Source organism: Dasypus novemcinctus, chromosome 19, assembly GCF_030445035.2.
Source record: "Dasypus novemcinctus isolate mDasNov1 chromosome 19, mDasNov1.1.hap2, whole genome shotgun sequence".
Lineage (NCBI taxonomy): Eukaryota > Metazoa > Chordata > Mammalia > Cingulata > Dasypodidae > Dasypus > Dasypus novemcinctus.
In genome coordinates, this window is record NC_080691.1 from 37599637 (window position 1) to 37627557 (window position 27921).

Genomic DNA, 27921 nt, shown 5'->3' on the forward strand with positions numbered 1-27921 from the left:
TCATCACGTTCGTAATTATGAATGCCACTAATAATATATGAATTTTTCAGTATATAACTCCACTTTTTACTTCTTACAGGTTCTAAAACTATATGCACAAAAAGTGAAGATTGATCTATGGTTTTAGAATATAATACATAAAGATATCATTTGTAACAAGTACAACAAAAAGGTGGGGGACAGAGGGGTATAGGAGTAGTGTATGTTTATGCTCTTGAAGCTAGCTGGTATCAAATCAAATGTAAGTGTTAGACTTAATAAATTAAATTTAAGCCCCATGATAAACACAAAGAAATATATATGAAAAATATATACAAAAGGAAATAGCATATAACACAAAATCAAAAAAATATGAAAGTCAGAATTAATGAAAGAACTGAGGGACAAAAATGTATTAGATTTACAAAAAAAAAATAGCAAAATGGCAGAAGTAAGTCATATATTATCAGTAATTACTTTAAATGTAAATGGATTAAACTCTCAAGTAAAACGGTAAGACTGGCAGAAAAGCTGTTTGTTTTTTTAATGTGTGACCGAATAATATGGTGTTTATAAGAGACACACCTTGAGGTAAAGATAAAGCAGGTTGAAAACAAAAGGATAGAAAAAAATACATAATGCAAATAGCAACCAAAAGAGAGCTGAGGTATTTATACTAGTATGAGATAAAATAGACTTTAATTAAAAAGCTCTTATGAGAATAAGAAGGTCACAACATACTGATCAAGTGGTAAGTGGGTCAATTCAACAAGAAGACATAACTACTAGAAATATATATATATACTTAATGGTAAGGCCCCAAAATATATGAAGCAAAGATTGATACATTGTAGGGAGAAATAGTTGCCACTACAATAAAGGTAAAAGATTTCAATAGACCATTTTCAAAAATGCATATAACAAAACAACCAGCAAGATGGCAGTGGAGTAAGGAGCTCCTAGAGTCAGCTCCTGCTACAGGGCAGTTAGTAAACACTCAGGGCCATCTGGAGCTAGCTGAAGCACCTGTTTGGGGGCTCCAGAAGACCAGAAGAGCTTTCTGCAACATCCTCAAAGGAATGGAAGGAGGAGACTGCCCAGCTGCAAAGAAGACTCTTAAGTAGAGCACTCTATGCCACAGAGGCCGGTGCCCAACCTCCACTGGAGGCACAAGCCGCCTCAGGAGCTGTTCCGCAACTGGAACTGAAAGATCCACTTCCCAAAAACAAGATAGGAAGAGATGGTTGGACACCAACTTCAGTTACTGATGAGTAAATTCAGCAGGCTAAAGTATAATCCTGAGAACAGCTAATGTTTGAGTCTGTCCAAGTCAAAAGAGGCTGGTAGCCACTATGTTAACTCTACTCCTGGCACAAGGGGAAGCAGGGCAGACTGAAAATCATAGTGCTGGTGGGGACTGGCTTCTTTCCATTCAGACCAGATTGCAGCTCTACCCTAGGCTCTAGTGCCACCTCCAGCAGGGAGGAAGCTGCAGGAACCTGTGCCAGCCTCTGTGGGAAATTACCAACCAAGCAGGCCAGTGATTATCCTACTCTGGCAGCATGAGCCACCCTGGGAGCTAACTGTGGCTGGAATTGGAAGCTCCATTTCCCAAAAACAGGAGGAGGAGAAGGTTGGCTGCCGATTTCAGGTACTAATTGGTAAACTTAGCTAGCTAAGATGTAAACCTGGGAACAGCTGGGGTGTCAATCTGCCCAAGTCAGAAAGAGGCCATGGCCACCATTTTTACTCTGCCCCCAGCATGAGGGGAAGCCCAGCTGACCGAAAATCACAGTGATGGTAGGAACTGGTTTATTTCACCCAGATTGGCCTGCAGCCCTAGACTAGGCTCCAGAACCGTGTCTGGCAGGGAGGAGGCTGGCAGGCCCTACATCAGACCATCCATGTAACTGCAGGTTCCTTGAGCTGGCACAGATTGAAAATCGGAAGTCTACTGGGGCAACTGCAGTCATCACAGACCCATACTGCATAGACTACTGCCCACACCTGCAGCTCCATCCCCGCCGCAGGCAGGGGAGAAAGGAGCATGAAGCTTCATCAGTCTCTCTGGGCAACTAAGTCTAGGCCTGCACAACTTGGTTTACTCCACCCAGCTATAACTCTGTCCCTACCCCTAGCAAAGGAGAAAGTTGGGAGAAGCTTCACTGGTCCCTGGCGCAATGAGGGCAGCTTGAACCTCCACAGCTTATAGCACCAATTACAACCTTGGCTCCTACTGCACAACCAGCAAAGGAGAAGGGGCAGGAAGCCCTAAACTAAAGAAAAAAACTGCACCCAGTATAAATACTCTACTAATCCAGATCCAAGACACCAATAAACTTATAATCCACACCAAGGAACAGGAAGCTATGGCCCAGTTAAAGGAACAAGATAAGCCTCCAGATGACATAAAGGAGTAGAAACAACTAATCATAGATGTTCAAACAAATCTCCTTAATAAATTCTATGAGATGGCTAAAGAGATTAAAGATATTAAGAAGACACTGGATGACCACAAAGTAGAATTTGAAAGCACACACAGAAAAACAGCAGATCTTAAGGGAATGAAAGGTACAATAAATGAAATTTTAAAAACATTGAAATCATGTAATAGATTTGAGGAGGCAGAAGAAAGGATTGGTGAGACTGAAGAAATGACCTCTGAAAGTGAATATACAAAAGAAGAAACGAAGAACGGAAAAAATTGAACAAAGTCTCAGGGAACTAAATGACAGCAAAAGGCATGCAAACCTACCTGTCATAGGTGTCCCAGAAGGGAAAAGAGAAGGGAAAAGGGGCAGAAGTAATATTTGAAATAATAATAGTAAAAAATTTCCCAACCTTATTAAAGGACATAAATATTGATGTCCGAGAAGCACAACGTACTCCCATACGAAAAAATCCAAATAGACCAACTCCAAGACACATTCTCATCAGAATGTCAAATGCCAAAGACAAAGAGAGAATTCTGAGAACAGCACAAGAAAAGCAACATATAAGGGATACGCAATAAAATTAAGTGCTGATTTCTCACCAGAAACCATGGACGCAACAAGACAGTGGTCTGATACATTTAAGATACTACAAGAGAAAACTTCCAGCCAAGAATCTTATATCCAGCAAGACTGTCTTTCAAAAATGAGGGCGAGATTAGAATATTCACAGATATACAGAAACTGTGTGAGAATTTCTAAGTAAGAGACCAGATTTTCAGAAAATACTAAAGGGTGTGCTAGAGTCTAAAAAAAAAAGACAGGAGAGGCTTGGAAGAGAGTCTAGAAATGAAGATTATATCAATAAAACTAACTAAAAGTGTCAAAAGAGTGGTGAAAATAAAATATGACAGATAAAATTCAAATAGTCAGGAATAAATTTAACCAATGATGTAAAGCACTTACATTCAGGAAACTGCAACTCAATGTTAAAAGACATTTTAAAAAGGCTTAAATAACTGGAAGAACATTCCATCCTCATGGATTGGAAGACTAAATATCATTAAGATGTCAATTCTACTCAAATTGATATATGAATTCAGTGCAATCCTGATAAAAATTCCACCAGCATTAAAAAAATAAAAATTGAAAACATGATCATCAAATTTATTTGGAAGGGTAAGGGGTCCTGAATAGCCAGAAACATCATAAAAAGGAAAAGTGAATCCTCATCGCCAGACTTTAAATCATATTACCTAGCAATAGTGGTAAAAATAGCATGGTACCGGCATAAAGACAGACACACAGACCAATGGAACCAAATTCATGGTTCAGAAACAGACCCTCACATGTATGGTCAAATGATTTTTGACTAGCCTGTCAAACCCACACAAGCTCAGGCAGAACAAACAGTCCATTCAACAAATGGTGCTGAAAGAACTGGATATCCATAGCCGAAAGAAGGAAAGAGGACTCCTATCTCATATCTTATCCAAAAATTAACTCAAAATTGATCAAAAGCCTAAAAATAAAAGGAAGAACCATAAAACTTCTAGAAGAAATTGTAGGAAAATATCTTCAACACCTGGTGATAGTTGGTGGATTCTTAAAGGAGATAAGAGGAGGACTGAGATGGACTGATATTTAATATATGTAGAAGTTTTAATTAGCTTTACTGTAAAATTGTGGAAATGTATAGAGTAGATGGTAACACATTGTGAGTAACAGCTAGTTTATAAATGGGGATGTGACTGAAAATGGTCATCTAGGGATGTAAATACCAACTGACAGACTGTGAGAGAATAATTCAGGAACTGAATAGCACAGTAAACCAAAAGGTGAATGAGAATTGTGGTTGATGGTACAGATGCAAGAGGTTCCTTTGTGAGCTAGGGCAAATTTACATCACTACTGTAGGGTGTTGGGAATGTGGAGAAGCATTGGAAAAATACAGCTAGAGTGACCTATGGAATGTGGTTAACAGTAATAATACAATATTCTTGCATTTATGCAAAAGATGTACTGTGTGGATACTGAGGCAGTGTGGAAAATGAGAGCCAAATGTACACTATGGACATGGTAACAATCAGATGATATTATCTTATCAGTAGCAAATTTTCCACCACACAGTGTGTGTTGATGGAGGGGTGTTTTTGGGAAATTCTGCACATATGCGTGATTGTTTTATAAGTTTACAACTTCCATGGCAAAAAAATATACTTAAAAAATAATAATAGGGTGAGTTGGGGAAAAAACACACCAAATGTAAGATAAGGACTAGGATTAGTAGTAAGATTTTGACAATATTCTTTCATAATCTGTAATAAATGTCTCAGGACAATGCCAGGTGTTGGTAGAAGGTTGATATATGGGACCCCTGTATCATGTTATGCATGTTTGATTTGTATCACGATTTTTACTATACACTTAATTGTTTATGTATGTTCATATATAAATGATATAAAGATAATAATAATAGGGTTGGTTGGGGGAAAATACTTTGGTTAGTAGTAATATTTTGACAATGCTCTTCAATCATTAATTAAAAAGGTTTAACAACAATGCAAGTTATTGGTGGTATGGTGAGTTGAGAGTCCTGTATGATGTTATATATGTTTGTTTTATAAGTTCACAACTATTATTATACACTTATTGTTTATGTATGAGTGATATATTTCAAAAAATTAATTTTTAAAAAGGCGTATAACATCAACAGAGATCAATAAAGAGATTGACTTGAACGATACTATAAACCAGATATATAGAACACCTTACACAACAGCAGTAAAACACATTCTTCTCCAGTACACATGGGTCATTCTCCAGGATAGGCCATATGTTAAGTCACAAAACAAGTCTCAAATTAAAAATACTGACATCACACAATGTGCATCCCCAACAACAGTGAACGATGCTAGAAATCAGTAAGATGTAAAACAGGAAAATTCACAAATATGTAAAAATTAACACAGTCTTAACCAATGAGTCAAAGAATAAATCACAAGGGAAATTAGGAAATATCTTGAGGCAAATGAAATGAAATGAAAATATAACATACTAAAGCTTTGGGATGCAAGAAGGGCAGTGCTATAAGGGAAATGTATAGTTTATATTTTAAAAAGAGAAGAAAAAGCTCAAATTAGATCCCAAACTTCACAACTAGAGGAATAGAAAAAGAAGAGCAAACTAAATCTAAAGCAAGCAGAAGGAAGAAGAATAAAGAATACAGCAAAGATAAACGAATAGAGAATTTTTTTAAAAAGAATCAATAGAACAAAAAGTTGTTTCTTTGAAAAGGTCAAAATTCATCAACTATAGCTAGACTGACAAAGAAAAAAAGAAGAGAGGATGCAAATAAAATCAGAAATGAAAGTAAGGACATTACTGCCACCCCCACAGAAATAAATACAATGAACAACTGTATGCCAACACATTAGGTAATCTATATGAAATGGATAGATTCTCTGAAATGCAAACAAACCTACAGGAACTAAAGAGTAAATACAAATCCTGTATTTTACACATGATTTTTCTGTAAACTCACATTTTCTCTAATAAAAAGGAAGAAGAAGAAAATAAAGATGTCAACAGACCAATAACAAGTTAAGAGATTGAAACAGGAATCAAAAACCTCCCAACAAAGAAAAGCTCAGGACCAGAAGGCTTCAATGATGAATTTTAACAAATATTCCAAGAAGAATTAACACCAGTCCTGCTCAAACTATTCCAAAAAAACTGAAGATGACAGAAAACTTCCTCACTCATTCTATGATACCAACATTACCTAATATCAAAGCTGGATAAAGATACAACAAAAAAAGAAAATTATACCATTATACCTTATGAATACAGCTGCTAAAATCTTCAAAATACTAGCAAATCAAATCCAACAGCATATTAAAAGAATTATACACCATGATCAAGTGAGATTTATCCCAAGCATGAATCAACATAAGAAAATCAATTAATGTAATATACTATATTAACAGAATGAAGAGGGGTAAAAATACATAATCATCTGAAATGATGCAGAAAAGAAAACTACCAAAATACAACACTGTTTCTGGATTAAAAACACTCATAAAACTAAGAATAAAAGAAAACTTTCACAACACGATAAAGGACATATGTGAAAAGCCCACAGCTAACATTACACTCAATGATGAAAGACTTAAAGCTTGCCATCTAAGATCAGGAACAAGACAAGGATATCCATTATCACCAATGTTATTCAACTCTCGACTGGAAGTTCTAGCCAAAGCAATTAGGCAAGACAAAGGAATCTCAATTGGAAAGGAAAAATTAAAACTCCCTTATTTGCAGATGACATGATCCTATGGAAATCCTGAAAAATCTACAACAAAGCTACTAGGGCTAAGAAACAAATTCAGCAAAGTGGCAGGGTACATTATCAACATGCAAAAGTCAGTATTTCTTGGAAACAGATGTGGCTCAACCAATTGGGCTCCCATCTACCAAATAGGACGTCCAGGGTTCGATGCCCAGGGCCTCCTGGTGAGGGCAAGCTGGCCCATGCAACGAGCTGTTCCACACAGGAATGCCGGCCTGCACAGGAGTGCCGCCCTGCATGGAATTCCACCCTGCGTGGGAAAACCACCCCGCACAGGAGTGCTGGTCAATGTCAAGAGCTGGTGCAGCAAGATGACGCAACAAGAGATACAGAGGAGAGAAAATAAGAAGACGTAGCAGAGCAGGGAGCCAAGGTGGTGCAAGAGAGTGATCGCCTCTCTCCTACTCCAGAAGGTCCCAGGGCTCTGTTCCTAGAGCTGCCTAATGAAAATACAAGCAGACACAGAAGAACACACAGTGAATGGACACAGAGAGCAGACAACAGGGGAACAGAAAGGGGGGTGGTGGAATAAATAAAAATTAAATATTTTTTAAAAATCAGTATTTCTTATATACTAGTAACGAACCAGCTGAAGAGAAATCAAGAAAAAAAATTCCATTTACAATAGCAACTAAAAGAATGAAATATTAAGGAATAAACTTAACCAAGGATGTAAGAGACCTTTACATGGAAAACTACAGAATAATGCTAAAAGAAATGAAAGAAGACCTAAAAAATGGAAGGATATTCCATGTTCATGGATTGAAGGGCTAAATACTGTTAAGATGTCAATTCTAATGAAAGCAATGAACAGATTCAATGCAATCCCAATCAAAATTCCATTAGTATTATTTATAGAAATTGAAACACCAATCATCAATTTAATATGGAAGGATAAGCAGCCCCAAAAAGACAGAGCTATCTTGAAAAAGAACAAAGTTGGAAGACACACACTTCCCAATGTTAAAACTTACTATGAAGTCACAGTAATCAAAATAGCATGGTACTAGCACAAGAACAGACATATAGACCAATGAAATCTGAGATTTCAGAAATCAATTCCCACATTTATAGTCAACTGATTATTTGACAAGGTTGTCAAGTCCACTCAGTGGGGAAAGTACAGTCTCTTCAAAAGTAGTGATGGGAAAACTGAATATCCATATTAAAAAGAATGAATATGGACCCCTTCTTTCTCATACCATATACAAAAAATGATTAAAAATAGATCAAAACCATTGACCACGAGGTGCAGAGGTGCTCAGAGATGTATTCACCAAATCCAATGAATGTCTCATGATGATGGAGGAGATTGTTGCTGTGGGGGGAGGAGTGGGGTGAAGGGGTTGGGGGGTATATGGGGACCTAATATTTTTTTAATGTAATATTAAAAAAATAAAGACAAAAAAAAAAGATGATAAAAAAAATTGATCAAACACCTTGGGAGCATGATTTATACTGCAATAGTCCCGTTTACTCCTCTTGAAATAATCTTTTCAAATAAAGTCTCTCCTTAGTTACCTAGGTTAAAAAAAAAAAAAAAAAAAGATCAAAGAACTAAATAAGAACCAAAACTATAAAATTCCTAGAAGAAAATATGGGGAAGCATCTTCAAGACATTTTGTTAGGCAATGGTTTCTTAGACTTTAACCCAAAAGCATGAGCAATAAAAGAAGAAATAGATAAATGGGACTTCATCAAAATTTAAAACTTCTGTGTAAAGGACTTCATCATGAAAAAAAAAAAAACATACAGAATGGGCAAAAATATTTGGAAACCACATGTCCAACAAGAGTTTAACATCCAGAATTTATAAAGAAATCCTACAACTCAACAACAAAAAGACAAAGTAATTTTTTAAATGGACAAAAGACTTGAATAGACATTTTTCCAAAGAAGATATACAGTCAGTAAGCATATGAAAAGATCCTTAATATCATTAGGCATTAGGGAAATGCAAATCAAACCAGAATGTGATAATACCATTACACATCCACTCAAATGGCTACTATTTAAAAAAAAGCAAGTGTTGGAGAGAATGCAAAGAAATAGGAACACTTATTCATTGTGGTGGGAACGTAAAATGGGAAACAGTTTGCCAATTCCTCATAAAATATAGTATAGAATTATCCTATTACCCAGCAATCCTACTTCTAGGTATATCTCCATAAGGATTAAAAACAGGGACTCAAACAGATACTTGCACATCGATGTTCATAAAGGCATTATTCATAATTGCCAAAACATGGAAGCAACCCAAGTGTCCATTAACAGATTTTCATCTGTTAAACCAAATGTGGTATATACATACAATGAAACATTATTCAGCTATAAAAAGGAATGAAGTTATGATGCATGTGATAACATGGATGAACCTTAAAGACATCAGGTTGAGTGAAGTAAGTCAGACACAATTGGACAAATACTGTATCATCTCATCAGTATGAAATAATTATAATAAGTAAATTCATAGAGTCAGAAAGTAGAATACAGGTTACCAGTGGCCAGGACAAGAGCAGGGCATGGGAAGTTAATGCCTAATTGATGCAGAGCTTGTTTGGGGTGATAGAAAATTTTCGGTAATGAAGGGTGGTAACTGTAGCACACCACTGTTAATTTATTTAACTCCACTGAATTATATATTTGAATGTGATTAAAAAAGGAAATTTTATGCTGTATATGTTACTAGAATAAAAATTTAAAGACAAGAAAGCATAGAACTGTATAATACAGGGAAACGGACTTGGCCCAGTGGTTAGGGGGTCCGTCTACCACATGGGAGGTCCGTGGTTTAAACCCCGGGCCTCCTTGACCCGTGTGGAGCTGGCCCATGCGCAGTGCTGATGCGCACAAGGAGTGCCCTGCCACGCAGGGGTGTCCCCCGCGTAGGGGAGCCCCACGCGCAAGGAGTGCGCCCGTAAGGAGAGCCACCCAGCGCGAAAGAAAGTGCAGCTGACAACAACAGAAGTGGACAAAGAAACAAGACGCAGCAAATAGACACAGAGAACAGACAACCAGGGCAGGGGGTTAAAAATAAATAAATAAATCTTAAAAAAAAAAAAAAAGAACTGTACAATACAAACAGGAAATGCTTATATAACCTATGGACTATTGTAAATAGTACAATTATAAGAACTATAATTGTGTAATTATAATATTCTTTCATTAACTGCAGCAAAGGTACCACACTAATACAAAGCGTTACTAATAATGATTAGGCTAATGTGTCAACTGGGTCAGGTAATCATGCCCAGTTGTTTGGTCAAGAAAGCACTGGGCTAATTGTAATATAAGGACATTTGTGGACTTCAATTATCAGTCAGTTGGTTTCATATATGGCTGATTACATCTACAATCAACCAAGGAGATTGCTGTCAGCAATGAGTGAGGGTTTATCCAATCAGTTGAATGCTTTAAAAGTGGAACTGATTTCAGCATTCAGAGAGAATTTCCAGGTCTACTTTGGACAGCCAACATCTCCTGGAAACTCATCAAGGACCTTCACTGGAGACCATGGTTTGCAGCCTGCCTGCAGAATTTGGACTTGTGCATCCCCATGGTCATGTGAGAGAATTTTATAAAATCTCATACTATTTACAGATATCTCCTGTTGGTTCTGTTTCCCTAGAGAACCCTGACTAATACAGGAGGTATATGGGAATTATGTATGATTTTTCTACATCTTCTCTAATTTAAAAGAAAGTATTTTAAAATCCACAATATGATTCTGCCTTTGATATACTAACCAACCAGCACCTATCCTTCCTTGGCCTGTTAAATCTCCCTAGCTCCCCTTCAGCAGGTATTTGTGAGGGGTATAACTGAACTCAAATGAGCAATAAGTAGTTTTCAGGCCTGTCATGACAGTTCTGTATTCTTCCCTTCAGGGTCTAAACCTGTGTGAGACGGAACACATTCTTAGCAAGGTTTCTGTCTCTACCACAGGAAATATACTTCATAGACTGGTAAAACTCCAATCCTTTCTCTCACTTTTATTTAGAAATCTCTTAAAAATTCAAGAGGCGTTGAAAAAGCACTTATATCCAGAATATATAAAGAACTCTTACAACTCAACAATAAAAAAGCAAGTAACAACTAAAAATTAGAGATTCTACTAGACATTTTGCCAAAGAAGATATACAATTGACCAATAAGCACATGAAAAGATGCTCAATTTCACTAGCTATTAGAAAAATGTAAATGAACACCACAATGAGTTACCACTTTAAACCCATTAGGACACCTGAAAACAAAAGGACAGACAAGGGTTGGAAAGAACGTGGAAAAACTGGAACCCTCACACATTACTGAGCAAAATGTTAAATGGTGCAGCCACTTTGAGAAACAGTTTGGTTGTTCCCCACATTGTTAAACATAGATTACCATGTGACCCAGCAATTCCACTCCTAGGTATATATCCAAGAGAAATTAAAATTTATGTCCACACAAAAACTTTTACACAAATATTCATAGCAGCATTATTCGTAATAGCCAAAAATTGGAAACAACTCAAATGTTCATCAACTGATGAACGGATAAATAAAATGTAGTATTTTTCATCCATAAAACGGAAAGAAGTATTGATATTTGGTACAACATGGATGAAACCTGAAAACATTACACGCAGTGAAAGAAGCCAGTCGCAAAAGGCCATGTTGTATGATTTCTTTTCATATGAAATGTCTAGAATAGACAAATAAATTGCCAGAACAAATTGACAAATTGGTTGTCAGGAGTTGGAAGGAGGAAGGAGTAGGAACTGACTGCTAATAAGTATGGGGTTTCTTTTTTAGGGTGATGAAAATGTTCTAAAATTAGATAGTGACAATGGTCATACAACACTATATTTTAGAATATACCAAAAAACATTGAATTACACATTATTTTTAAGATTGATTTTTTATTTATTTCTCTTTCCTCCCTCCCCGCCAGTTGTCTGCTCTCTATGTCCATTCACTGTGTGTTCTACTGTGTCCGCTTGTATTCTTGTCAGCGGCACTAGGGAATCTGTGTCTCTTTTTCTTGTATCACCTTGCTGTGTCAGCTCTCCGTGTGTGCCGTGCCATTTCTGGGCAGGCTGCACTTTTTTCATGCTGGGGAGCTCTCCTTGAGGGGCATACTCCTTGCGCATGGGGCTCCCCAACGTAGGGGACACCCCTGCGTGGCATGGCACTCCTTGCGTGCATCAGCACTGCGTGTGGGCCAGCTCACCACATGGGTCAGGAGGCCCCAGGTTTGAACCTTGGACCTCCCATGTGGTAGGCAGACGCCCTATCCGTTGGGCCAAATCCACTTCCCAAATTACACATTTTTAAAGAACAAATTGTAGGGTATGTCAATCATAATCTTAACACTTAATGAAAAAATCAGGTCAAGTCTACTATAAATAAAACCTTAACAACTCATACTGGTAATTCAACTGCTGACCTTTCCAAATGTAGACATGCAGAACATTTCCAAATGTTCTCTATATCCTCTTCACTCCTTGTCTTTTTGTTTTTTTCTATCTGGTTGCGTCATCATGTTTTCGGTGCGTCACTTCACCGTGCAGGGGCCTCTACCTCTCCACACTGTGTGGGGGCCTGCACCTCTCCACACAGGTCTGGGACAACTTTTTTTCTTTTTTCACCAGGGGGTCTCGGGGATCGAACCCAGATCCTCCATATGGTGAATGGGAGCTCAAATGTTTGAGCCATAGCTGCTTCCCGTTGTCTTTTAATTTATATTACCATATCCTGCTAGAAAAAGATCTTCTAGGGTTTAGGATACCAGGCAAAGGCTGGACACTGCCCAGAGGAGAGAGGGACAAAGGAGGGAAATCATGACAACAGAACTGTGAGTTGAAACCAGAGGCTGCTGCTGCCAGCACCATCCCCCACACTAAAGACACTTTAAAATTCTTGGGCCTCTGCGCCTGCAGCTACAGACAAAGGAGTTTCCAGGGCTCCACCACCCCAGGAAAGGGGAAACAGAGGGATACAGCCTAAGGATGACTCAGCTTCTGACCCACAAATTTGGTCTCCTATGTCCCACAAACCCTTTCAGGCCAGGTGACACCACACACTGGTTTGCTCTGGGAGCCAGGGAAATACTGGAGAAATCGGACCCTTTCACCCTCCCTCTCTTATAGTTGGGACTAATTGTTGAGAACACCCAAGGAAAGAGGAGAGTGAGGGACACAGTCTAAGGCTGCCTCAGCTTTTGACTCACAAACTAGGTCTGCTGTGTCCCAGAAGCCCTTCCAGGCCAGGTGGGGCTGCACCATTGTTTACCTTGGAGCTGGCAAGGGAATAAAAATATACAACCCTCCCAGGCTCCTCCTCTACTAACAGGGACTGATTGTTGAGGACTCAGGGGGGAGTAGAAGTATTTCCAACCTGGGAGAAGGGAAAGGGCTGCCAGAGAAGGCTGGAGAACGGTCTCAGAGAAAGTTTGAATTATAAGGCTCATAGCTTCCAGACAGGAAGCTCTATCACATTGATCTGGTCTGTGTTGCAACAAATACACTGATCAGGCATTGAACTGAGAGTTGGCAAAGCACTCCATCTGCTGACAGACCAAGGAAGTCCACACAAGAAAATTAAAAATAAGTAGAGGCTTTTTCCAACCTCTATAGCCTCCCTCCCCAAGGCCCTAGGAAGTGACTCTACAACCAATTACTGGGTCCAGTGCCCAGTTCTGAGCAACCAACAGGACAATCCTAACAATCCAGGTTGAGCCAAGAATCAAAGAGCAGTGGTAACACACAGCCTCCTGCCACTAAATTCCTACAAAAGAGAAAGAAATTAGGCATCTGAGTAATTTATATTATCATATCCTAACAGAACCCAGGCTCTTATAAAACAAACTTTGTACATAAATGTTTGAGTTGGCTTTCTTTTTTCCCACTTGAAAAAATTCTTTCATAATTGACATTTTATCAGTTGTTCTGAAGATCAGCCACAGACATTATGAACAATTTGTAAACAATTTTTAATGCATGTACCAAAAACTTATAAGGCTGTAAAGTTGTTTTTCTAAAGTTATTCCAGTGACTTTTCATCTTCATATTTAGAGGCAAGTTTTCCTTAAGAGGATATCAAGTACCAATATCTTCAAATGTTGATAAGCTGTTACAGTGCAAAGTCCCACTGACTCACAATTTAATATTATACACACTACATACATGTCCAATCTTGTATAGCACATAACAAAATTATTAGAAAAACTGAATGACCACAGCCAAGGATGTTATGGAGTATACACAGTTCTGACAGAGACAGCCAAGATCAGGGAGTGGTTTTAAGAAGCAATTCTACTAAAAAATCATGTGAGTAGAAGTAATTTTAAATGTATATTTAACATAGATTAAATGCATGACTGTGACTCCAAATCACCGTTTAGTATGCTTTGTGTTACAGGGTATAAAAACTACCACTCCCTACCCCATGTAATATTAAGTTGACATCCAAGACAGCCAAAGCCTCCCATAATTCAATATCCCACTATATTCTGGTTTTACCAAAAAATAACCAGCAAATGACTTCCCCTCTTAAAAAAAAAAAAAAAAAAGGTATTTACATTTGAAAATGGGATGAGATGGGATTCCAATCTCCCTCTTTAAAATGTTTCTTCTAGAGCTACTAAAAAACTTGCATTTACAAAATAGCTGATAAAAATATTCCTGTGGGTTGTACAAGAAGGAAAAAACAGAGCCCACTGATAAGACATGGTATATATTAATCAGACTTGGCTTCTTTTTTTTCCCCCCCCCTCCCCTGGTTGTCTGTTCTTGGTGTCTATTTGCTGCGTCTTGTTTCTTTGTCCGCTTCTGTTGTCGTCAGCGGCACGGGAAGTGTGGGCGGCGCCATTCCTGGGCAGGCTGCTCTTTCTTTTCACGCTGGGCGGCTTTTCCTCACGGGGGGCACTCCTTGCGCGTGGGGCTCCCCCATGCGGGGGGCACCCTTGCGTGGCACGGCACTCCTTGCGTGCATCAGCGCTGCGCATGGCCAGCTCCACACGGGTCAAGGAGGCCCGGGGTTTGAACCGCGGACCTCCCATATGGTAGACGGACGCCCTAACCACTGGGCCAAAGTCCATTTCCCCAGACTTGGCTTCTTTTTCTCCTGCTTCATCAGAGGCTGGACTCTCCTCATTTTCAGTTTCTTCATTTTCTGCAGGTAAAAATCCTCTTTAATTTCTTGTTTAGCCATTTCACTTATTTTCCCTTTGCTCCCCTTTTCCCTTTGGTTTGCACTTTTTTGTCTAAAGGTTTATTCTTTCCTCTTTTTGGCTTTGTTTCCACTTCCCAGCCTCTCCGACCTCCTCTTTCCTCTTGTATATCTTGATGGTGCTGCAGGATGAGATACTTCATGAAGCCAGGCTGCTGGCTGCTGCCGCTACTCTCACCAGTGAAACTCAGTTCTTTGTTTTTTGTTTCTGTTTAAACACAATTTCATCCATTTCCTAAACCAAAAGGTGGGTAGTGGAAGGGACTAAGAATCATCTCTAATATGTTGGCAGGAACACAGAAAAAGTAACTGCAAAATATATTGTAAAACACACTCCATTATTTTCAATCCTCCATGAAAGCCACAAAAATGATTATAGAGAAGCAGAGTTGTTGACACTTAGCACTAAAGCAACTAGCCAATATGACATTATCTACTTATATGGGAAAAAACATCACATATAGGGAGAATGAACATCCAACTTAAAATTAAAAGACCTAAGTTTGAGAACCACCTACTGGATAATAATAAAGTCCTCATATTTTAGCCCTTTGTATTTCACAAGAAACTTCCACATACATGATTCCATTTAGTCAAGTCACAATCCTTTTAGATCTCAGTTTTCTTCATTTGTAAAATGGGGATAAAAATACCCACATTTACAAATGATGATCTCATGGGGTTGAACCAAGGAAAAAATGAAATAAAAACTGCAATTTTAAAGTTGAAAACACTACTACATACATTAACTGTCTAAAGGGAAATCCAAAAACATATTTCTTTTAACCAAGGAATAGTTGACATGATACTATTCATACAATTACTAATTACTAAATATCTGTCAGATAACATAGAGTATCCTAGATGTGAAAAGGCAGAAAACTTTCCTCTATCTGTATGGGTCTTAGGAAACTAATTCTCTTAATTCTGCTATGGTGAACACACTTTATTGATACCACATTAAAGGAGCAGGAATATGGGTGTGGTTATTCATGACACACATATCTTTAGAGAAATATGCTGTAAGTAACTTTTTCCAAAAGTAATTACTTTTTGAATTAGCGATTTGATAGATTGCAAAACGATCAGGAAAATGCTTGTTCAATGAAAATTATAAGGGCATAAGCACAGATTTTATACAAGCCAAAACACTAAAATAAAAAATAAAACTACTCTCAGGCACTATATGGCTAAAAACTATGTGGGACTTACATCAAGTATCCTACATCTCACTTTTTGGGGGGTAGGTTGTATTAAATTTGAGAAAATAATTAAGAAAGTCATATGTAGTCCTTCCTACTATTTGGGATTTAAAAAAAAAAAAAAAGAATAACCATGTGTTTTAGTTTGCCAGGGCTGCTGATGCAAAGAACCAGAAATGGGTTAGCTTTTATAATGAGAATTTTATCAGAGGAAAACCTTTCAGTTCCAAGGCTATGAAATGTCCAGATCAAAGCACCATCAGAAATGCTTTCTTGGGAAGTGGACTTGGCCCAATGGATAGGGTATCCGCCTACCACATGGGAGGTCCGCAGTTGACCATTGTGGAGCTGGCCCATGCGCAGTGTTGATGCGCGCAAGGAGTGCCGTGCCACACAGGGGTGTCCCCTGCGTAGGGGAGCCCCACGCGCAAGGAGTGCGCCCCATAAGGAGAGCCGCCCAGCTCGAAAGACAGTACTGCCTGCCCAAGAATAGCACTGCACACATGGAGAAACTGACACAAGATGACGCAACAAAAAGAAACACAGATTCCCGGTGCCACTGATAAGGATAGAAGAGGTCAGAAAAGAACACAAAGCAAATGGGCACAGACAACAGACAACTGGGGGGAGAGAGGGAGAGAAATAAATAAAAAAAGAAATCTTTAAAAAAATTTAAAAAAAAAGAAATGCTTTCTCACCAAAGTCAGCTGACTGGTGATCCTGGTGTCCTGCCGTGTGGCAAAGCAAGATGGAGGCTGATCTCTGCCCAGATGGTAGATTCCTTTCCAGAATCTACCATCTCCCAGAGCCTTATATCTACCAGCAAGAGGGCAGAGACCCAACCTGGCTCACGCCTCACTGATGTCCAATCAAAAGCCCTAAATCAATCCTATCAAGCAATTTAATCAAACCCCCTTACCTGAATTTAAGGCAATCAAGGAGCCCCATACCCACAGGAATGGATTAGTTTAAGAACATAATCCAATTTTAGGATTCACCAAATTCAAACTGTCATACCAGGTCTTATAAGGGCAGGTAAATGGCAAGTCCTTTATCTCCAGCTCTCAACTGCATGATTTAACCTAACCTAAAATTTGCCTATACAAATCCAATGTAAAAGGAGTTTATTATTATCTAGTAAGCATGTTAGGCATCCTCAAATTTTGAACCTTTGGTAACTAACTCTTCAAGGTCATCTTTTTAATATCTTCCCTGCTTGAAAGGAACTCCATCATGACACTATTTGTTAAACTTCTATAATCAACTTTGCACAATGACTCATAAACCTGTATCAAAGTCGTTAGGATTCCAACAGGATCCACAAAAACAGTTGATAGTACACTATTCATTCCATGAGATCCAGATATAGGGTTCTATGTTAATTAGAAGAAGGCTCTTCTAGATTGAGATTTTAATATGGTCATAAATATTAAGGTCATAAGGTATTAAGGCCCTACTTCAACTAAATACTAGCCCAAAGGTCAAAAGTCAATATTTATTCCCCAGCTGTCTCTAGAATCAGAGTAACAAAATATCCCTCAAAATTTAGCAAGCTGACAACCATCCAGTTAATTTCAACCCTTTTTTAGACAATAAGAAAATATGGGTCATCCATTCTTTCTTTCAACAATTATTTATTGAGGGCCTACAATATTCCAGGAACTTACTAGCTTGATTACCAAACATTGTTTACACTACTACAGAAACTTCATTAACAAATAATAGTATAAAATAAACTTCTTGCTTAGCCTTTTAAAAAATATTTATGTTCAAAGACAGATACACAAAGCAATGTATTAATTAAGTATAATAAAAATCGACAGTGTGTGTGAAAGTAGATGAAGGGAACAGAATCAGGGAAACGCTCAATATTCTTTCCAACTGTACAAATAAATGTATAATGTTCTACAAAGACATTATAAAATCTTATCATAATGAGACTGTTAGTACATTGAATTTTATAGTTATATACTTGAAAATTCATAATCTCTTAACAGAATGAATATACACCAATCCAACCCATCAATCTACATAAGAATTATATAAAGTCTTAACTGTAAATTAACCACAAGAGGGCGCACAAGACTGGGAAATTCTTCATAAAACGCAAAGGAAGTTGCATTTTATTCCGCAACTTGCTGCTCTTAATACCATGGTCATATGGATTAATAAAGGATTCTTCTCTCATGTTCTTAAGGCCAAATGCACTGAAAATATTTCCCTTTCTCAATACTCATTCCAGAAATCTAAACTACTGCTTAACTGATAACCCAAATTCCTTACTAAATTGTCTTTAAACCTAAATTTAATAATATGTGTCATTAAGAAAAATTATGACTTTTAATCAGAAGTTTATACCACCTTCTCTCCTTGGAAGACCTACTACTCAGAAGCTAGCCAACTCTTAAAATGCTTGTTTTCAAATATTATTAAGGCTTATAGATTGATTAGAATCATAAGCTTACTTGTGGGAAACAGACCTCCAACTTTTAGAAATGTATGCACATCTACATCTACTATGATTAGCTGCTTAAATTGAGCAGTGAATCTTCAATTCATAATGTCTTATTCCAAGAGTTGCCAACTGATCCCAAATGGTATGCCATGAGTTCGTTATTTCACTCTCTCCTGAATTAATAAGCCACCACTTGAGAAGCTTCTGCATGTGGAGGCACCCAGACGAAGATTACAGAATCTATAGGCAGAGGCAAAACTTAAAATAATTCAGGAGCACATTCTGCCTAACCCGAGATTAATAGCAAAGGACTCTACAACATACATACACACATATACATAAACACACCTAGGTGTGTATCTCTCTTCAGCCTTATACAGCCCTAATTCTGGCTGTGGCAAATGAAATTATTCTGAGTTTCAATTTTTTCATATGTTTCCTAACTCCTACACAGAAAGGAACCTACACGAGGATCCTAGGTAGAAAGACACAGGCAAAAAAATATTACTTATCGATTTCACATTATCATTCTAAGGCAACAAGAGAGAGATGGACTGGCTGCCCCCTGACGGAGCCGGGCAGCAGTCCAAACTACCACCTGTAAGCTGCAGGTTAGACACTGTGAGCAAAGGCCCACAGGCCAGAAAAAAAAGATAAGGAATATACCATTTTAGTGAACAAAGGTCAGGGAACAAACCAAGGAAATGACAATCAGGAACCTAAGAATGGTCAAAATCCAGTCAACAAAGGAAGTTACCTGTAATATAAGCAGGTAGTACAGACCTAGCACTACAGTATGACTATCTGAATTAGAGACTCATTATATACTTCTTGCCAGGTAATTGTTTGGGACCAGAGAAGGAAAGGTGTTTATAAAGGACATTACTGGGGCAGTAGTGAAATTGGGCCTGTGTAGTGGAGAGCAGTATTGCAACAACACTAATGACTTCTTTTGATGTTTGAACTGTGGTTATATATCAGACACTGTTCTGAATAAACAACTGTAGGATTTAGGGGTGATGGGACATCATGTCTGCAACTTACTCTCAAATAGTTCAGAAAATAATAATAATAGTAGGTAGAAAGAGAATTGCAAACCAAATATGGTAGAATGTTAGCAATTAAAGAATCTAGATGAAAGGAATAAAAGATTTCAAAATTTTAAATTTTAAAATTTATAAATTGTTAAATGCATTGACAATACTGTGTAGCATATTTAAATAGAAATGTCTAAACTAATAAACACATGAAGTGTATTAGTTAGCCAAAGGAATGCTGATGCAAAATACCAGAAATTGGTTGGTTTTTATAAACGGTATTTATTTGGGGTAGGAGCTTACATATACCAGGCCATAAAGCATAGGTTACTTCCCTCACCAAAGTCTACTTGGAGTAAGATGGCTGCCGACGACCTGTGAGGGTTCAGGATTCCTGGGATGGCTTTCCTCTGGGTTCCAGGTTCCTTTCTTCCTGGGGCTAGCTTCTCTCTCCTCTGTGAATTTACTTCCCAGCTCTTCAGCGTCAAACTCCAACATCACAATGCCCTAATCATAACTCAATCATGCCCAGGTACAGATCAGATTACAAGCATAATCCAATATTTCTTTTTGGAATTCATCAATTATATTAAACTGCTACATGGAATAATTCTAACAAGTTCCCAAAAGTCTCTTTAGACTTTAATTAGAGAAAATATTTCTCTTCAATTAAATTACAAGGTACTACAAGAGAATTCAAACAAAGGTAATAGTGTAAACATTCTAGAAAGTTATCTATAGGAAACTTTAAAAATATGATAATGTGAAAGCAATATTTTAATAGCCTCTTTAAAACTGAAACAGAATACTTATCACTTCTGAAATACTAGCCAATCTCCAGTAAGAAAGAAAATCACAATTTAACCAATTAACTAAATGTATTCATTGACTTTCAAAGTTGTTATAACGGACTTGGCCCAGTGGTTAGGGCGTCCGTCTACCACATGGGAGGTCCACGGTTCAAACCCCGGGCCTCCTTGACCCAGGTGGAGCTGGCCCATGCACAGTGCTGATGCGCGCAAGGAGTGCCCTGCCACCCAGGGGTGTCCTCCGCGTAAGGGAGCCCCACACGCAAGGAGTGCGCCCCGTAAGGAGAGCCGCCCAGCGCGAAAGAAAGTGCAGCCTGCCCAGGAATGGCGCCGCCCACACTTCCAGTGCTGCTGACGACAACAGAAGCGGACCAAGAAACAAGACGCAGCAAATAGATACAGAGAACAGACAACCGGGGGAGGGTGGGAATTAAATAAATAAATAAATCTTTAAAAAAAAAAAAAACCACAAGGATAAGAAGAATATGCTAATTTTGGTATTAGTAATATTTCTATTTCCAAAAACAATTTTATTATTGGCTGCCAACTTATTTTAAAATATTTTTTGGGAAAACTGTTTCTTTGCCATTGTTTCTGGAGTTGTCTTTGATATTTCTAATTTGAAATGGCTTATTAAGACTACTGAAAATACTTTTAAGAAATGACCCTGGGAAACTTCTAAGAGAGTTTTCTCTTTACATGAAGATTTTTAAATGCCAGCAAACTTTTATTACAAGAGACAAGACCAATAGAAACCTCTAAAATCTGAGTGTCCTAATAGATTTTAAATAATGTACATTTTAATCAATGTCATTGTCAATTACAACAAAACTTTCATTTCATTTAAAAACAATGCATTCACACTCCTTACTGATAAACAAATACCATCTGGGAGCTGGAAGTAAAACTTGTCACTTATCATAGTTTATAACTGCATCATTAGGATAGAACATTTTTTAAAATTATACTACAAACAAACCTGAAAACTTAACTGAGTCCCTATCTCCTGAATTTCCTCTAAGGCCAAACTTCCTGAATCATTTCCTAAGGACAAAGCATCCATCTTGAACTAGTTGGTTCTGTCCCACAAAACCCTGGTTTCCAAGGAGATGCTGTGGACTTTGACATTACCTCAGCATGTCATTTAAGAGAAAATTTCCTCTCAGTACAAACCTGTAATTTTCCTCTTAAACAACAGCAAAATAAAAATTAAATATATAAATAAGTAAACAATGCAAAGTATATAGAAGACTTGCTTCAACACCAAATAGAAAAGCTGCCAATCAAATGTTGGCAAGCAGTTACATGGACTTTCCTTTACAGCCTTATCTTAAGTAACAAAACAAAGATTACTTTGTGCTTCTTACATGTATCCAATAAAGACTGAAACTTGTTGAAAGTTTCACTTTTTACTCTTCCCTTATTATACATTATCTTTTTAAAACTTAAAACTACTAAATTAGCATATTTATAATATGGAATATTAAGTAGATGATAAAAATAATTATATATGTAGATGGTCATAGGAAAATAAACACATTGGAATCTAACATTTATTTAAAAGTTTCTCTCCTATACCAGCCATTATACATTTTGTCAAAACCTATAAAATTATGCAGTGCAAAGTATAAAACATAATGTAAACTACAGACCATGGTTTACTTCATGCTTCAATATGTGTTCATCAAATGTAACAAATGTACCACGTTAATGAATGCTGCTGTTAATGGGGGAAGTGGGGGGGGGGGAGGGCAGGGTATATGGGAATTCCCTAAAGTTTCGATGTAACATGTATGTATTCTAAAGTTCCTTTAAAAATAAAGAAAAAAAAAATTTTAAAGGATCCCTCCTGTTACAAAAGTGTGGAGAGTTGTAGATGTATTGCAAAAGGTCTTGAAAGATATTCAAACTGGATAAAAATAATTAACCCTAGGAACTGGATTGGGGGGTGGGGTGAAGAGTAGACAAGGAAGGAATATGATTTTTATTGTTTGAGATTTTTATAATTAGCATGAATTACTCTTGCAATGAAAAAAATAACATGTAGCTTTGTGTGTGTATATGTGTATACATGCAATTGATAGACTGACCAAAAGGACCTGAACATAGCTTCAAATAAATGCAAACTATGAGTCTGTCATACAATCATGTGTGTTTAAGTCATATGAAATAATAGTCTATAGTAATAACAATTTATTCACAAAGATAAACTGGTAATAACATTTGTTTTGGTAATGAAATCCGTAACATTAAAAGAAATGACAGCTGGCTGTGATGGATTTGTCTTGTGGTAGAATACAAAGTTTTATTTTAAGGGAAGTATCACCTTCTTGCATATGAAAAGTACTCTTTACTCATTATCATTGCAACTGTCCACAAAAAGCTTCTGAATAACTGAATTCTCACCTCCTTAAAAACAAGAATAAAATTATACAGAAGTATGATAATTTTATTTCAAATATTTGTGAATTTAATATTTTACTCAATCTGATTTCAGTGTCATGAAGCAGTATGCATAGATGTTAAGAAAATTTGTAGTCAAGTCAACAGAGGTTCTAATCCTGGTTTTTTGCTTACTCTAACCCTAGGAAAAATATTTAAATCTCCCTGAATTTCATCTTACCTATCGAATGAAGACAGAACCACCTATAAAAGATGATTGTTATAAGGATCCACTGGCAAATTTAGCCAGCCTTTCCAAAGTATATCTCAAATACCTCAATTCCTCTCCGTTTCCACCACCACTATTATAGCAAATCCAAGTTAGTATCATCATTGGTCTCCCTAAATCTGCTTTCACCCTCCTACTTTCGAATCCCCTAACAGCTTTCTTTTTTTTACCATAAGTTAAATTAGGGAGAAGCATTTCCAGAATGGCAGAGCAAGGACCTCCAAAATTCTACCCTTCCATAAAAGCAATGAGAACATTAGCAGAGTTTATTCAAATAAACTTTTTCAGAACTCTGGAAATAAACCAATGACTTACAACAACTCAAAGAAGCATTGTTTTAAGAAAAACTGCTGAATCTCAGTAAGAACAGTAATTTTGTATGGTTTTAACTTACACAAATTCCACTCCCTTTTTCCTAGATTTGTGGCGGCCTTGAAAACCAGAAGTCGCCTAACTGCAATAGCTGTGAAAAACAGCAGCTTACAAACAAATGGAGGGGACGAAATAGTTCAGTGCTCCCTCAAAAGTTCTATCCTACAAGAGAATTGCCATTATTTGACCTGTTTGGCAACTTCCTAGAAAAGCTCCATCCACAGGACTGATCTTATTTGACCTGACTCAGAGATCAGTCTCTAGGGCATCGTGTGTCACCCTCCCTAGGGCATTTGTCAAACAAAATCAGCAGCAATTAACATGACAGCTGCCTGAGGCAGCAATATCAGTTGGGCAAAAAAGAGGCTGACCAAAAAACTTAGAAAAATCTGGAGAATGAGATGTCCACAGGGGGCTTTGAAAACTCCAAAATATTCCTGGGAATCTAGGAATGTGCCGGGCTGGGCATATGTCCAGAAAAAGCTGAAAAGCCTTAATATCTTAAACATGGCTGACCCTGAGGCTCTACACAAGCAGTAAATGAAGGCTAAGATAAAGTTGTAAATTGCAGAGAACTGAAGGTAAGCTCTAACATACACGGCGAGTCTGTTAGCAAAATCTGGGAGACTTATTGGTCTAAGGCATTTAAGTAAATCTCTGTTCAATCATTAGCTGACCACTAAGCTAACCAAGCAGAGACTTTAGTGGCTCCAAAAAATAAAGACTTCAGTAATTGACTAAAAATAGCTTTACAAAATTAGTCCAGGAAAGGCACTAAATCAGCAAAAGGCAATGACGACAAAAAGTAAAAACAGGGAAACGGACTTTGGCCCAGTGGTTAGGGCATCCGTCTACCACATGGGAGGTCCGCGGTTCAAGCCCCGGGCCTCCTTGACCCGTGTGGAGCTGGCCCATGCACAATGCTGATGCGCACAAGGAGTGCCCTGCCACGCAGGGGTGTCCCCCGCGTAGGGGAGCCCCACGCGCAAGGAGTGCACCCATAAGGAGAGCCGCCCAGCGCCAAGGAGGGAGCAGCCTGCCGAGGAATGGCGCCGCCCACACTTCCCGTGCCGCTGACGACAACAGAAGCGGACAAAGAAACAAGACGCAGCAAAAAGACACAGAAAACAGACAACGGGGGAGGAGAGGGGAATTAAATAAATAAAAATAAATCTAAAAAAAAAAAGTAAAAACAAAAACAAAACAAAAAAACCTTGAGAGAAACAAGGAACTTACCTCCAAAGTTGCCATATTATATTATTTTAAATATCCAATTTTCAACAAAAAATTATAAGACACACACACAAAAAACAATGAGTATGGCTCATACAGAGTAAAAGAAGCAGTCAATAGACACTGTCCTTGAGGACATCCAGAGTTGGTCTTACTGACAAAGACTTTAAATCAGTCACTATAAATATGTTCAAAAAACTAAAGGAAATCATGTCTAAAGTATTAGAGAACAGTATTAGAATGAGGTCTAACACAAATATCGAATAGCAACAAAGAGATTTAAAAAATTATTTTTAAAAGACTCAAATAGGGAAGCAGATGGGCTCAACTGATAGAGTATCTGCCTACTACATAGGGGGTCCTGGGTTCAATACGCAGGGCCTCCTGGCTCATGTGGTGAGCTGGCCCACGTGCAGTGCTGCCACACGCAAAGGAATATCATGCCACACAGGGATTCCCCTGTGTAGGGGTGCCCCACATGCAAGGAGTGCGCCATGCAAGAAGAACCGTCCCTCAAGAAAAACGCAGCCCACCCAGGAGAGGCACCACACACACAGAGAGCTGAAATAGCAAAGTGACACAACAAAAAAAGAGACACAGATTCCCAATGCCACCTGACAATAATGCAAGTGGATACAGAAGAACACACAGTGAGTGGATATAGAAAGTATACAATGTGGGGGGAGGGGCAGAAAAGGAGCTTGATTAATTAAAGACTCAAATAGGAATTTTGGAGATTAAAAATATGATAAAAAATTCACTAGAGGGACTGAGCAGCAGATTTGAAAGGAACAGCAAATTTAAAGATAGGTCAATTTCTGAGGAAGAGACAGAAAAAAGAGTAAAGAAAATGAATAGAATTAACAAAGCCTCACGGACCTATGGAACACCATCAAGCATACCAACATAAGCATAATGGTAGTCCTAGGAGGATAGGAGAGATAGGAGCAGAAAGAATATCTGATAATGATAATCTGATAATGGCTGAAAACTTCCCAAATTTTATAAAAAACATTACACATCTAAGAAGCTCAATGAACTCCAAGTAGGATAAACTCAAAGAGATCTACAGCTAGACAATCTAGTCAAATTGATATCCAGGAAAACTGTCCCTCAAAACAAAATGAGGCAGTGCCCCCACGCTTGTATCTCTCCCAGGCTGCCAGCACATCCCTGTCATGTTTCCCGCCCACTCTCTGCTTACATCTTCCTCTACCACTACCATCATGGTCCTAGAGGGCTGAGATGCTACTTCCTGCTGGCCCAGGAGCTAGCTTCTGTTGGGTCAGTGGCATGAGGGGCTCACCATGACATTATTGGAGCCACCTGGCCCATTGTGTGCCTGGCGTAGTTCCCATCTGTGTCTCTTGGCTGGGCCAGGAAGGTCCAGGCACGACCCAGACAGTGACACCACCTGACACATGGACTGGGCCAGACCCTGTATCGCAAACAGGTGACGTCATGAGGTACCTGCCCTACTTCCACCACAGTCAGGTGGGGCAGGGCTCGGGTCATGGCTCCAAGCAGCTGGGCTTCCCCATTGCTACCTTTCCTGAACAAGCAGTAGATAATCTTGCAGTGGATATATCCAAAGGCATTTATTATGTTTGGGCCAGTGTTCTGAGTAGAAGTGGAGGTATCCATAAGATGGTGGTGAGCACAGGATGGAACCCATACTACAAGAGTGTGAAAAAGTCCATGGAAACTGACCTTATGCATACCTTCAAAAAAGGACTTCTATGGTGAAATATTCAATGTAGTCAAAGTTGGCTACCTCAGACCAGAAAAGAACTTTGATTCTTTACAGTCACTTATTTCAGCAATTCAAGGGGATATTGAGGAAGCTAAGAAATGATTAGAATTACCAGAACATTTGAAACTCAAAAATGACAACTTCTCCCAGGTTCCTGAAAGCTAAATAATGAATGGCCACTGCTGAAAAATCATCTTATTTATTCATTCACCATTTTCTAGTATTTCACTGCTCATAACTGTGCATTCTTATGTTGGCTATATTTTTTTAAAAAAGCAATCATTTCCTACAGCTGGGAATTTTTTTTTTTTTTAGATTTATTTATTTATTTTTAATTCCTCCCCCCTCCCCCGGTTGTCTCTTCTCTGTGTCTATTTGCTGCGCCTTGTTTCTTTGTCCACTTCTGTTGTCGTCAGCGACACGGGAAGTGTGGGTGGCGCCATTCCTGGGCAGGCTGCACTTTCTTTCGCGCTGGGTGACTCTCCTTACGGGGCGTGCTCCTTGCGCGTGGGGCTCCCCTACGCGGGGGACACCCCTGCGTGGCAGGGCCCTCCTTGCTTGCATCAGCACTGCACATGGGCCAGCTCCACATGGGTCAAGGAGGCCCAGGGTTTGAACCGCAGACCTCCCATGTGGTAGACGGACGCCCTAACCACTGGACCAAGTCCATTTCCCAAAAGCTGGGAATTTAAACATTACAATATAATTACTACATTATGCTTCAAGTGTTCATTTAAACACATCATGCCAAAGTACTAAAAAGATTCATTTAAAAATGAAGATTCCCTTTTATGTAGTATTTTGATTAAAAACTCTTCCAAATCTTTCTAAAATATACCACTAGAAAGGTCTCAGGTTTCTTATGATAGAAATAAAACATAAAAGACACATCAAAGCCCCCTCTCAATTAGAGGTGGAGTGGACATCACCATCCCAGAATCCTCAAGATTAGGGAATGAACTATGGACTGAAGTACACTTACTGGTATTCTACTGTAGACTTATTGTGATTCTCACAATGGAAGAAATTTTATATCATTGATGTGGAGGGAGTGGCCACTGGAGGTTTCAAGGGCAGGGAGAGGGAAAAACAGGTTTAACATGGGGGCATTTCTGGGACTTGGGAATTGTCCTGAATGACACTGCAATAACAGATACAGACCAATATAAATCTTGCCATAACACACAGAATTGGGTGGGAGAGATGGAAACTACAATGTAAACTTTAATCCACACTTAGTGGCAATGCTCTAAAATGTGTTCATCAATTACATCAAATGTGCCTCACTAATGAAGGATTTTGTTAATATGGGAAATGGGAGATGTGGGTAGTGGGGCATATGGGTATATTTTTTATGTGACATTCAAATAATCTAAGTATCTTTTAAAAAATTAAAAATAAAAAAAGACACATCAAG

At 38.3% G+C, this 27921-nt stretch overlaps 1 protein-coding gene and 1 pseudogene across 2 annotated transcripts in view; one reads left to right on the forward strand and one right to left on the reverse strand.

Annotated features, from left to right (window-relative positions):
- TTC28 (tetratricopeptide repeat domain 28) overlaps window positions 1-27921 on the reverse strand; it is an 876415-nt gene that overhangs the window by 758425 nt on the left and 90069 nt on the right. The window lies entirely within an intron of this gene.
- On the forward strand, window positions 26213-26690 carry LOC139437016 (riboflavin kinase pseudogene; annotated as a pseudogene).